Source organism: Pongo abelii, chromosome 1 (assembly GCF_028885655.2).
Source record: "Pongo abelii isolate AG06213 chromosome 1, NHGRI_mPonAbe1-v2.0_pri, whole genome shotgun sequence".
NCBI classification, from domain to species: domain Eukaryota; kingdom Metazoa; phylum Chordata; class Mammalia; order Primates; family Hominidae; genus Pongo; species Pongo abelii.
The window spans coordinates 95,697,336-95,709,384 of NC_071985.2; positions in this window are offsets into that span (position 1 = coordinate 95,697,336).

Below are 12,049 nucleotides of genomic sequence, written 5' to 3' on the forward strand. Positions count from 1 at the left end.
AGAACTTCCAGGTGATCCAAGTACCTTTCTTTGGGTCCCCATAGCACCCTGTGCATCCATCCCTCTTTCTTAGTCCTCTGTGATATTGACATTTCTAAGCACCACCTGCTGAATAAACCTTTTCTGAACAGAACTGCACCCCTGCCAACCTCTCTCCTGAGGCTCCAGGCCTACTTGACATGTGTACTTGGTTTGTCCTACAGTCACCTGAATCCCAGCATGCCCAATAAGTGTCATATCCTTATCTGGCCCTGATCATTTCTTCCCCCTGCATTCCTTATCTTGGAGAATGTACTTCCATCGAGCTGTCAAGGCAGGAATTTGGGAACTACCCTTTCCCTCTCTTAACCTCATATCCATTTTGTCACCAAGCCCTGTCCCTCTTATCTTCAAATGCCTCGCTTGTTTCTCTTGTTTCTCTTCTCATTGCCTTAATTCAACCCCTGATCGTCTCCCTGGGTCACTGGAACTGGCTCCAAACTGATGTCCTTGTCGCTATCCTATGCTGTCCTTTCTCCACTCTGTGGCCAGAGTGTACTTTTTAAGAAAGTCACTCTAGTGTTTAAATCCTTTGATGCTCTCTATTTCCTTGTCAAAGTACTTTTCTTGGTTGTAAGACCCTTCCAGTCTGGCTCCTATTTAATTCTTTAGCCATATCTCTTATCATGCTGTCATGCTCAGGTGAACTCAAGACATATGGGATTATTTCCAATTTCTCCAAAGTAATTCCCAAAAGTTTTTTTTTTCTCTGCCTGAGTGCGAATCTCCTCACTTCTCCCTATCATTGACTCATGAGTCCTCGTCCTTCAGGACTCAGCGGTAGCTTTACTGCCCTGGGAAGCTCCCCCATTCCCAGCTGCTTTCCCAGGTCGATCCCGTGTTACCGCCACCGTCACTGCTCCTAGCTCGCAGCCAGGTTTTAATAGGAGTCAGGATGGTGGGGCTCTGACACTAAACACACACTCTTGGATTACAGCCAAGACAGTGCCAGGGAAGCGCAGTGCAGGGGACTCGTGGAGTACCTAACAGGGGACCTGCTCTAGCGGAGGAGTCAGGATGGCTTTCCCGAGGAAGTGATGCTTATGGGAGGACTCTAGGGATGAGGAGGAGTTGGTGGCCAGCTGAAGAAGATGGCAGGAGCGGGTGTTGGTGGTTTTCCAGGCAGAGGAACATCACATGAGAGGCCCTGAGTGGTGGGAGACGTGGCTCTTTGAGAAACTGGAGGGAGCTGGTGTGGCTGGCATGCAGAAGCAGCTGGGAGTAGGGAAGGACGACACGGGGCCGTGCAAGGTTCGGGGTTGGGGTCAGCCCCTGTGGGGCCATGGAGCCACATAAAGGAGCGACATGAAGGAGGACTTTGGGTTTTATCCTGAGAGCTCTGCGAAGCCATTATGGAGTTTTAAGCAGAGAACCAATATGATCAGATTTGCTTTTTTTTTTTTGACAGAATCTCACTCTGTCACCCAGGCTGGAGTGCAGTGGTATAATCTCGGCTTACTGCAATCTCCGCCTCCCGGGTTCAAGCCATTCTCCTGCCTCAACCTCCCCAGTAGCTGGGATTAAAGGTGCATGTCACCACGCCTGGCTAATTTTTGTATTTTCAGTAGAGACGAGGTTTTACCATGTTGACCAGGCTGGTCTCTACCTCCTGACCTCAAATGATCCGCCCACCTTGGCCTCCCAAAGTGCTGGGACTGGAGGCGTGAACCACCGCGCCTGGCCAGATTTGCATTTTCAAAAGACTTTTCTGTTGCCCTGTGGAGGATGGATTTCAGGGCTGGAGGGGTGGGAGTGGGACCAGTTAGGAAGGTGTTGGGTTAAGTCTGACCAGGGAGGTGGAGAGAGAAGGAAAGCAATGCTGAGAGCTACCTTCAAGGCTGGGTCCACAGGATTGGGTGCCAAGGATGGCTCCCATCTTCTGGGGGATGCTAGGGATCTGCCTGAGCTGGTGAGACACTGGACCAGGAGATGATTTTGGAGGTACAGCCGAATCTATTTGGCACATAAGGGTGAACTCCTCAAGGATGGATACACATATTATTCATCTCTAATTCTCTGGTTGGGCATGGCAGAAGCCCAAGAAGTGTTTGTGGAATAAATGACTGGAAAGCCACTCAGGCTTGCTGGTCTGTCTTGTTGGCCAGCATGTAGTGCTGCTCCTCAGATGACAAAGGGAAGTGTCTATTATGTTGTTTCTAACTTGGTGGGTTATCTGCCCAAATAGACGCTCTGAAGGTGACCCCAGATGACAGCAGAGAGAGGCACATGTGGGCAGCAAGTGGGTATATGTGAGAGTGTGGGAGAGGGCCACTGGGAGTTGGGGGAGCATTGTCCTTAGCATCTCATCACCATTCATTCACATTTACTGCTCAGCTGGGAGCATGCTCTGGCTGCAGGGCAGTGCTCTTAGCCCAGAGACTCAGAACACTTTCCCATCACTAACATGGAACATTCCCAGATTTCCCCAGAGGCCTGGGGTTCCAGAGAGTACAACATACAGAAGGCTGAGGCTCCAGTCACACTGCTGAGGTGTCTGAGCATAACAGTGCATTCGTCTGTCCAAGCATGCACCATTTGTTCATTTACTCGTCATGTGCCAGGCACTGTGCTGGGCTCGGGGAATCCAAGGGCGACAAGACAGGCCTGTCCCAGCCTCCTTGAGCTCACATGCTTTATGCACATCCAGATACAGGGGTGCCACTGTCATTAGAGCCACCTCTGGAGTCAGCTAGCAAGATCCGGAGCACATTATCCTCACTTCCATCTAAGCTGGTTGAGCCGCAGCACTTGAGAGTCTGTGGATGATGATGTTATTGGGAGTTTTATCTCTAACCACATGTACCTACTTCCTGGAAGTTCAGAGCAATGATCCTTAAAATGGCCAGAAACTAAAACTGAAAACCACCCAACTGCCTAAGAAGAGCGAATGGCTAAGCAAATTCTAGACATATGATGGGGGAGCATGACATTATCTAATAAAAACGTGGGGTTATGTTGATATGTTAATGAGATGGGATTTACTGTCTCTATGAGACTGTCTTTAATGAAACAAGAACATAAAATATCAGGTACACACTAATTACAGCACAACTGCTCTAAAACCTATATACACACATTGTCATCTCAATTGTATAAGGAAACCACAATGCATAGCAAAAGACTGAAATATGCCACATCTTAACAATACCTACTTTGGTAGAGGAATTTTACGTGACCTTTCTGCTTCTTTATTGTTTTCTATTTTTTCCCAAACTTTTAATAATCAGCAAGCATTTACTGTGAAAATTCAGAAAAGTAAATACATTAAGACTCTCCTATGTTTACACATTGGCATAGGTCAGAAAAGTATTTCCAGGGATGTTAGCTGGGCGTGGTGGTGCATGCCTGTAATCCCAGCTACTTGGGAGGCTGAGGTGGGAGAATCGCTTGAACCCAGGAGGCAGAGATTGCAGTGAGCCGAGATGGTGCCATTGTGCTCCAGCCTGGGCGACAGAGCAAGAGTCCATCTCAAAAAAAAAAAAAAAAAAAAAAAAAAAGAAGCATTTCCAGGGATGTCAGAAGAGCTTGGTTAGCGCTAGATTCAGTTTGTATTTGTAATGAACCACACACTGATCATTGAGAGCTGAACTAGGTAAACACTAAGTGCGCCTTTGTTCTGAAGTGCTGGGATTCAACTTAATTCCATACAAGTTGAACAGCTTACAATCCCGTCAGGGAAGCAGACTTATTTATTTACTCAACCGTTCATTCAACGAGTGTTTATGGAGTTCCTCCTTTGTTCCTGGCATTGTCCCAGATGCTGGAGAACATAAACACATAATCACAATGTGATGTGAGAAGGGCCTCAGTAGAGGTCCCGACAGAGTATTAGGGGAATACAGCATGGCTAACCCTGTTTGAGGATGTTGGGGATCAGCGAACGCCTCCTAAAGCAGGATCATTTGAACAAGGCCTTGAGGGGTGAATAAGAGTTCTCTAGGCAACAAATAGAGGGAAATGGAGCCTAAGCTACTTTGGGAATTATTTTTAGAGATGCCTACATGTGCTATGAGGGAAGATAGAATATGTGGATTGTTTATAGACTGTTGTCCTCATTCCAGCCAGGAGACCAGAATGAGGAGTTGAGTTCAAAGGTCTGAACTCACAAAATTGGAATAACTCATTTGTGTCCTGACTGTTTTCTTACCCCATGTTTAACTAAACATCATGTGTGTTCAAGGCCTCTTTGAATAATGACCCTCTCAACCCTGGATCTTGACCCAAGTTCAGGAACTGGAAACATCTGGATCCTGCTGGGCTAGAAAAACATGTGTGACCCCTAGATCTCTATCCTCACACAGAAAGCAAGGACAGCTTTCAGAAGGGGACTCACAACTGGAAATTCCAACTGGTAAATATTAGTGTCATTAAGAAATCTTGCAAAGGTGATTATTAGCCATCTCTTGTCTGTCGAGTTCTGTTGCTTTTCTTTCTTCTCTCCTTTTCTCAGTTTTTCTCTCTCCCCTGTGTCTTTCTCCTCCTTTGCCACATCTCTCTGCCTCTTTCCTTCTCGTCTGTTTTTCTATTCTCTGGTTTCTTGTTCTCGCTCTTTGTCTCTTTCTGTCTCTTGGAGCATTTCTCTGTCTCTCTTGCTTTGCTACCTTTCTCTCTCTGTCTTTCTTTTTCTTGTATCTCTTGCTGACCTTGGGGTCACTCCCTTGGTTTTCTCCATTTAACGGAGCCCCAACTTGCCTTTGATGGCATTTGGGGAGGGCAAAGTTAGTCGGACTCTCTGAACTTGATTGGCCTCCCGTGACAAGGATCTCTTTTCACAGGGTCTGGATTTAAAGTGTGAAAATATAAAGGGCTTTTTCATTCTGACTTGCACATATCCCTGCTTGAGCTGAAGCATTTCCAGACAGATAATCATCAGGTTTCCTACAGGAAATTAAAGACCTCAGTACCACGTAGCTGTTCAAATCACCCGCATTGCCCATTAGGTTTCATGAAAGGCTTTGCTTCCCTGGTATGTGATAGAACAAATCTTTAATAAGATTTTTCCCCCAATTTTTCTAATGAAGTTGGTAGTGTGTGTCCTCTAGATAAGCTCACAATAAGGCCAGCACGTTCCCATTTTGGTATGAGCTGGTGCCTCACCCCTTCTTATCTAAGCCACAAGGACACGGAGCTGGCACATGTCCTCAGAGTTCACACTGGGAGCTGCCCCGGGGACAAGAACCCCTACAAGTAGGAGCATTCAGACCTCTGGCTGGATTGGCGGATGTGGCCATGCAGTGCCTTCTGTCCAGGAGCCAATGGCACCCCCACTTCTGCCTTAAGCCCCCCGTGTGCCCACACTCCTCTGGTTAGCATCTGCTTCAGAGGAAGTCAGGCCCCAGTCTAGCCAAGATGGTACTCCTCTTTCCTTTTCTTGGTGGTTGGTTTAGGTCTGAGCATTTAACCTCCCCTTTTTTATTTTTATTTTTATTTTTTTTGAGACTGAGTCTTGCTCTGTCACCCAGGCTGGAGTGCAGTGGTGCGATCTCAGCTCACTGCAACCTCCACCTCCTGGGTTCAAGTGGTTCTCCTCCCTCAGCCTCCCGAGAGTAGCTGGGATTACAGGTGCCCACCACCATACCCAGCTAATTTTTGTATTTTTAGTAGAGGCAGGGTTTCAACATGTTGGCCATGCTGGTCTCGAACTCCTGAACTCAGGCAATCTGCCCGCCTTGGCCTTCCAAAATGCTGGGATTACAGGCTTGAGGCACCATGCCCAGCCTAACCCATTCTTTGACCAGTGAGATGCAAAGGAAAGTCTAGGGACTTCTGGGACAAATGTTCTCATTATTAAAGAGATCCACAGCAGGGGGCTTCCTTTCATTGCTGTTGGACTTGAAGGTTGACAGTGGGATGCCTCAGTGTGCCCCGGCTACCTTGTGATCAACCTGCTGGGGATGGCAGAGCAGAAAGTCAGGAAGAGCCAATGCTCATGGTGACGTGTGCTGCCAAATTAAGGACCCCGGGACTGTTCTAGCTCTTGAGTTTTTAGTGTGTGAAATAACAAATTTCCTTGTTTTTAAACTCTCTTGAGGCTTTTTTTTTTTGACTGGCAATTGAAAGCATATTAGTAGACACAGACAGGACCACAGAGGTCCAAGATGGGCCCCCATGTCTTCTAAGAGAGGTCTGAGCTCACTGAGAGAAGGGTAGGGTGGAGACAAGCCTTGGGATCGAAGGCCCTGCATTGGAGCAGTTTGTCGTTCCATGCTATGACAAACCATGAGCAAGAAAACCTCTCTGAGCTGAAGTTTCCTTGGCTCAAAATGAGTATTGAGTACGTCACAGATGCTCAATAATCATCAGCTCTCTTCTCCTCAGGTGTGCTTATCTTCCAGTTATTATTATTATTATTTTTTGAGACAGAGTCTCACTCTGTCGCCCAGGCTGGAGTGCAGTGGCATGATCTCAGCTCACTGCAAATTCTACCTCACAGGTTCAGGCAGTTCTCCTGCCTCAGCCTCCTAAGTAGCTGGGATTACAGGCACCTACCACCATGCCCGGCTAATTTTTGTATTTTTAGTAGAGATGGGGTTTCACCACGTTGTCCAGGCTGGTCTGGAACTCCTGACCTCAGGTGATCAACCTGCCTTGGCCTCCCAAAGTGTTGGGATTCCAGGCATGAACAACCGCACCAGGCCTCTTCCAGTTATTTTTAATGGGACCAAGAGGTGCCAGGTACAGAGAGCTATTTAATGACATTTCAGTGCTGGGGAAATTTTACACAGAGACCATTCTGAGTCCTTTACCCACAGTTGCTCCAAGTACAAATCACGTCTCTAATGCCAGCACCAGTGTTGAGGGGGAGGCAAATACACCCAATTCTCAATTCTCCATGGTGATGAAGAATGTGGATAATTGAAAACAGCAGATAATCCCCGAACCTGCTTTGAGTCACTGACTTCCACTGCCTCCCCCATCATCACTTTTCTGGTGCAGCTGACAAAATGCCACATGCACACACGTTTCTTCTCTCTCTTCTGGTGGATCACTTGGCAAAGCTGCTTATCCACTTCAAAACCGCCAAGTCTGGGGTGACAGGAGAAGCCAGGGGGCTGAACACCACCTCCCCAGCCAAGAACAGCCTGGAAGCTACACCACTGGGCTTGGCCTTGGAGTGGGTTCTGTCCATCCCTTAGGTTAGTTTGACTTTAATCCCTCCAAGCTCTTCAGGAGGTCAAAGACAAGAAGGCGCAGGATCCTGCAGGTGGTAGTGAGTACCAGAGACACTGGGCTCCTGTCCTCAGATGGGCCCTGCCCAGGCCAGCCAGGGCGCAGCTAACTTCACGTGAGCCCAGAGCTCCTTCCTACGTGCCACACATTTCTGGAAACCAGGGTGCCTCCCTCTCCCTCTCCTGAGCAATGGCTGGACTAAGGTTAATTGTATTCCTTGGATTTAAAGCTTTTGGAGTTCTGATCCAAGACCCCTTCTGGGTCAGTGAAACCCCTTCATATGAGAGGGATGAAAAGTGAGGAGAGAAGGAAATGAGCCTTCATCAGGCACCTGCCTAGCACCATGCCAACCCCTTCACAACTACACTTCACAGGGAGAGCAGATCTTTCCAGCTAGAACTTGTCTAATCTGGAGTAGGAGATACTGGCTGCCTGCTTGTCTCTGGCAATCTGTTCTTCTGGACAATTTCTGCCTTGGTACCAGTACTACACAAATCAACTTCCTGCAGTCTCAGACCCAGGGTTCAGGTCTCTCAGGATTTCTTGCTATCTTGTCCTTTCTCTCTACAGCAGAAGCTCGTTCGATCAGCTGAGATCCTTGGGTCTGAGGACACTGGATGACCCAAAACTTCTCTGTTGGGCAAGGGGGAGTTGACAGCTTACTTGGCCCTAGTCAGGAGATGCAGAAGCGTGCGCCCTGCTGATCACAGTTAAAGCTCACACTGCCAGGAACTGCAGTAGTAAGATGTTGGGGGCTGCGAGGGCGGGCTCCCACCCTTTTTCCTTTTCCTTCTCTAGCCCTCCTGGTGGGCTCAGAAGCTTCTATAATGGAGGTAGCAAGAAGTAAGTAGGAAGCCACTGGCCTTTCTTACTCTCTGAGGCTCACATGTGCCAGTTCCTGGGGCTACCAGGAGACTTAATCACTGGGTTTGCAGGAGGAGAAGATAGTGTGCTAAGAAAGGAGGATTAGCACTCACCAGGTCTCCCAGGAGTTCCTGTGATGGGTCACAGGGATTGCCACAGCAGCACTCTGTCATAAAATCGGCCCTGGGAACACAATTTTGGAAATAATCAGAGGGGGCAAGATTTCTTAAATTGTAGAAAAAAGCTCCCTGGTTAGAATAATGGCTTCTATTTGGCATCCATCCTCTCTGAGATGTGCAGCCTCATCCATTCCCATTCTGAGACGTGACTTTCAAACACCAGATGGGAAGAGAGCCAAGACGAGGGTGCTGGGCCTTGGAGTCTGAAGCTCATCCTGGGCAAGTCCCTAGGCCTCTCTGGGTCAGTTTTTCTTTGTAAATTGGGATGATAAAAACTGCCTCACCGAGAGAGATAGTGGTAGATTGAAGGATTTAGAGAAGCCTTCCATCCTGTCCTCCATCTCTCTCTTTATCTTTATGTTTAAATATATATAAATATATATCTATATGTGTCCACATGGATATACACATATATGTGTGTGTATGTATCTATATGTGTGTGTATGTATGTGTGTCTATATATACGTGTGTGTGTGTGTGTCTATATCTATCCCAAGGATCTCTGGGATGGAGGTGGGCTTCCCTAGTTCATTCACATTTCCTCCAGGGTTGATGCACGTGGCAGGGGGGATCCTCTGCTGGTGGTCAGGGCGGAGCAAATCTAACTTTGTCCTCCTCATGGCTATGCCCCAATATCACCAGGCATTAGGGTCTGCGTGAGACAAGCACAGCCTCCAGAAGGCAACCCCAGTGGCCACAGACATGTGGGGTGACTTGCAGGGCCTAGTGCACTTTCCTCTGTGCCCTCTCTATAAAGGTTCGTGTGGCCCTGCGGGCTCTGGAGGTGAGACCAACTTTGCCCTGCCCAGTAGCATGTGGTCTTTGGTTCGGATGCTCCACATTGCACCAATGTCTGTGGCTGTGTAAAGTCTTGTGGCCTTGGTGACTTGGTCTGATGTGTAGGTGGGTAGGAGGGGTGTCATATGAATAGAGGTGACAATGCTCTGATTTCAAGGTGGGGAGCCCAACGGTGAAGGAAAAGTTCTGGTCTAATGGTGGGGACAGAACAGCAGTGACAGTGTCCTGATCCCCTGGAGAGGCTGCTCATGGAGGTGGTATGCCCTGGTCTTAAGGCAGAGATCCTGGTGAGGAGCGTGCTCTGTTTTCATGGTAGGGAGACTAGCAGTGGTGATAATGATCTGGTTTCCTAGTCGGGACAAACAAGGGGGTCTGTGTGGCAGTGGGGAGCCAGGGTGCTTCTGCCTCAAGGCAGCAGAGTGGCCAGGAATCCAGCTCAGAAAAGTCCTGGATCTGTGGTTCTCAAATTAGAGCAAAATGGCTGTCAAGGTCTTTCCTGCAGTCACTGCCCATGTACACAGCTGTGGCACCTCTCCTCTCCCTCCTTTTCCACTCAGCATCCCACCTGAGAGACGCTGGCCACAGTGATTAGGTGTCCGATTTGATGGGGGGCCTGTTAAGACACTATTGCTTTTGTAATTCTGGCTAAATCAACATTGGTTTTGTCAATCTACCTACATAGGTCAAGCTTGTTGCTTCCAATTTCAGGTGATTTCCATCTTGTCACTCTCTCTTTCCCTTCTCAGCCCATCTAATCCTCGGGTTCTCCAGCTGCCCAGTACTTCCTGTGAGGCAGCATCACTACCCCTGAGGCTCGGCAATTAGAGACTTGGACTCCAGCAGGGAGGGCATCTTCGGATTATTACTGCAGAGGGAGAGCCCGACTGCGGTGTCCATAGCAACCCTCCGGCTGCCACCTTTCCCAGGAGCGAAGGGAGGCAAAACAAGGGCAGGAGGCAGGAGAGGGGCCTGGCCTTCTGCAGGATTCCTGTCAGAGGGCGGGGCACCCAGGCTGCAGCTCCTGACTGTGCCTGGTGGCTGTGCTGAGGGGAGAGGGGGCTTCTTCCCTCGTTTCACAGCAGCAACCGGGAGTGGAGCTGTGTTGGTGGATGCCCCATAGCAACCGAGAGATGATGGACCAGTTGAAGGGGACCATCGCGGAGGCCGGGCTCGAGTCCCGGCTTTGTGCCTCACTCACGAATGAGTGCAGGCAAGTCCCCTCCCATCTCCGGAGGTCTTCTTCTCTTGCTAATAGGGTGGTGGGCCCGAAGGCGCCTCTGGCATCCTGTCCAGCCCTCTCATTCAAAGGCTTTATGGTGCCCTCACCCAGGACAGACAACAGATGGTTTCTTCTTCCCCAATGGTGAAAAAACCCAAGGAAGCCTGAGAAATAAGAGCGACTTTTGCAAAATATTCACAGAAGTTGATTCTGGCACCAGATCCAGTCCCTGGGCCTCCATGGAAGGAAGCAGAAAGCTGAGGCCGGGGTTCAGGTGCTGTCTGGGGGCTCCCTCGCATCTCCCAAGGTGCCTGGAGTGCGAAGCTATGTGCATACGCCACCAGCAGAGGCCGCCACACTCCTCACAAACTCGCCACAGGTTGCTCTGCCCCCATCCCCATGGGTGAGCACTGACCAGCTGGGACGGCAATCTCAGAGCCAGGGCGGGGCAGGGAGCTGCTACTGGCCGCTTGGGGTCCAGGGAGGGGCTGGCTCAGGGGGCTGTGGCCTCAACTGCCAGTCGGCCCTGCTGGTCCCTCACTGCCCTCCCTGTGGGAGAAACATCCATCCAGGCCCACGAGACACTGGCTGCCTTCTTCCCTGCTAGGAACCCATGGCTGCTCTGGTCTCGGCCCTCCCTTGGGCTGCTGCTCAGGTGCCTGTTCTGCATTTGGAAAACTGTTAGAGTTGTTTTTTTTTTCTTTTATTATTATTATACTTTAAGTTTTAGGGTACATGTGCACAACGTGCAGGTTTGTTACATATGTATACATGTGCCATGTTTGTGTGCTGCACCCATTAATTCGTCATTTAGCATTAGGTATATCTCCTAATGCTATCCGTCCCCTCTCCCCGGAAACTGTTAAGAGTTTTTATTTTCTGTGAGTCGTTTGAGACTGGGGCCAGGAAGCTGATTTATTCAGCAAATCTGAATTGAGAACATGCTCTATGACAGGCCCTGTTTTGGGCACTGGGGTTATAGCAGTGAATAAAATAGATGCAAATCCCACCCTGTGGAGCCAAGTCTCCAGTAGGGGTGGGTGTCATCACCTACACCACAGCGTGGGGCTGGGCAGGACACACGCACCCAGGATGGCACGTGATGGCTCTCTCTACGGGGTAGGCCCCATGCAGACAGACAGTGGACCTACCCAGACTCTGGGGCCAAGGCTTCCATGCTGAGCCCTTGTCAGTCAGGGGTCTGCACAGACCCCTCTCTTGTACTGGTCAGTGCACGTCGGCAGCACTTCACCGTGTGCAAAGTATGCCCCTCCACTGGCTCCCTGTGAGCCCGGCAGGCATCTTGGTGACAGAATGTTGGCAACCTGTGCCCATTTCCCATGCGTTCTTTCCAGATACGGTATCAGCACCTTCCATTCGACCTTTGACTCCCTCAAGTAAATAAACATTCCCATCCGGACTAACTCATCTGGTTAGAACAACAAGTTCCTACACCAAAGCCTCAGAGAAGGGGTCAGGAGACACATTTTAAAATGTATCCCAGTTTTCACAAGACAACTGTGCAGGAGGTGTGAACGATCCCAGTTTCACAGGCTCAGAGAGGCGCACCTTGCTCGTCATGGTCCCTGGCAGGAAAATGGCAACTCGGAACCAGATGGGCCGATTCCCAGCCCAAGACTGCTCTGGTGCCTGGCCTGGCCGCTCCGCTGTCTTCTCTCCATGTTAGGGCCAGCCCGGCCTCTGCAGAGTTTTAGAAGCAGAATCATCAACCTTTTCCAGACAGATCTCCATGGAGCTGCTCTTTTGAAACCTTTCCCCA